This window comes from Arachis ipaensis, chromosome B03, assembly GCF_000816755.2.
Source record: "Arachis ipaensis cultivar K30076 chromosome B03, Araip1.1, whole genome shotgun sequence".
Lineage (NCBI taxonomy): Eukaryota > Viridiplantae > Streptophyta > Magnoliopsida > Fabales > Fabaceae > Arachis > Arachis ipaensis.
In genome coordinates, this window is record NC_029787.2 from 2,050,299 (window position 1) to 2,052,676 (window position 2,378).

Consider the following 2,378-nt stretch of genomic DNA (forward strand, 5'->3'; position numbering starts at 1 on the left):
TAAAATTTTTAAATTAAATAATAAAAGAAAAAATTTTAAAAATTACCTGACAAAGAAGAAGACCTCTACAAGAGTGCCACTGAAAGAGGTAGCTGGAAGAAGAGCTGAGAGAATGAGAGGCTTGGAGCTCGAATGCTAGAAAGGGAAAGCTGAGAGAGACAGGTAGAAGATCGAAGAGAAGATATATCAGATCTTAAGTGGGAGATTAGGAGAGTGCCACTGACTGACGCAAAGAACAACGCCGCCGCCGCAAGTACTTTAAAAGAATGGGAGGCTACACAAAAGAACGTCGTCGAACTTCAGGCTACGACTGAATTATCATTGAAATCACCAATTAACATCTAGGGATCTTTATTGTTTTTTTTTTAAAATATACAGACTCTCCCGAAGCTCCTTTCTCAACGTTTCATTTGGACTAGCATAAATATCAGATAGGAGGTGAATGCACTGCTGATTAGAATCCATCGTACTTAATCTAAGCTTAGCAGTATTCCACAGAATCCATATGTCTCCACTAAATCCCACAGCTTCTTCAACTGTAGAAAAAGTGAATCCCATAGATGTAATACTGTAATAGTTTCCACTACATCGTGTTTCAAAGAAGCAAACAATATCTGGCTTATAAACACTACATAATTCTTTAGTGTTTCAGGCCATAATAATCATAAGTAAAGACGTGGAAAGAAAGAACCAGAACCTGATTGGTGCAACGCCAATCAAGAGTCATTAAGCAATTTGCATGTCTTCCCCCCACCAACACCCACCCCTCTCAGGGAGTACAACGGTTTGCGGGTTAGCTTCATGAGATCGTCACTAGCTCCTCTGTGTTTCCTGTCCCGCAATCCGGTGGCCTGTTTGGTGGTTCCTCAGTTGCTGTCTTGGCTTTGGGCCAAAAAGCTGGCCCTGACCAAAAATTAAGAAAGTCTCCCCAATTCATCTTCTCTACGGGACCTCCATGCTACCTTCTGCCCTGCCATTTCTTTTACTTCCTTTGATGAAACGATGACATATCTCATCCCGCCTTCACTTATTTGAGTGGCTCCGGTTCTGTCTGCCATGGATGTTGCTTTTGCATTCCTCGTCGTTGCATGCAGCCGCCGCTTGTTACTCTTTGCTGCCTCCATTGTATTGTCGAAGCTATCTGGTGCCGCATGAAGCTCCGCCGCCAATTTTGCTGGTAATGGGTCCACCTCAAAATTTACCATCATTTTCAAACAAGAAAAACTACATTTTTATTATCCAATACTTGCATTGAATATTGAGCCAATCATGCTAGGCCCATCCTAGCCTCAGCTATCCCAACAATAGTTGGCTAAGCGTGAAGTTGACAGCATAGGACAACACCAAAACGTTTTGGTCTCTCCTTTTTGGTGGGTGAAGGGATCTCTTCACAATGCTTTGCCGATTAACAATTTCAGGCTTTCAGCTACAAAATTTTTGTTTCAATTTATCTTTTCGTATATTTTATTATTGAATAAGTATAGAGAGGTAAGTTTTAATTAGTTAATATTTGTTAATATATTTTTTTAATTTATAATTTATAATACAAAATTTAGAAACTAAAAAAATTTATAATTTATAATTTAAAATTTAAAATATATAAAATAATTTTTAAAAAATTAACTAATGTCAACCGAAAAAAATTGAGTCTCTAAACCCCCTTAAAATAATATGTAAGTTATCCTTCATAATGTGTCAAATTTTAATTGGTCATCATCTTAACGATAGTTAGATTATTTTGTAATTTATTATTTGAGATAGGAATGATATAATTTCTTAAAATATCAAAACTTCACTTTCTTTGATTGAAGCACCTTTCCACTCTTCCATTTTTTCTCATCGCGTAGCTTCCTCCTTCTAAACATCGCCGTCCCTATCGTGACAAGAAGCGCCAACGTGGTCGTTAACTTGTCGTCCGTAACTTTGCTGTCCTTCCCAAGTGCTGACTTTATCGCTATCTCCTATCCTCTCACTCGATACTTCTTTCCGCAGTTGATCACTCATTGTCAACATAATTAATGGTTAGTTTGGTTATTAAATTTTTTTATTAAAAAATATATTTTTATTTAATTACATGATGGAACATATACTCGTATAATATAATAAATATAATAAAATAAATCTATTTAGAATACTTAAAAGTATAATTAAAATTAGGAACATACAAATATAATAGTAAAATTTGTACTCTAAACAAGTAAAAATATTTTATTATCATATATAAATTATTTAAAAAAATAAATAAATTGTTAAAATTAATAACACAAATTTAAAATGATAAAATCCAACTTTCTTACCGTATTTTTTATAGTATTTTTATTCTTTTAATTTTCAATTTATTAGTAATTTATTATTTAATTAATGATTAACTAAATTAT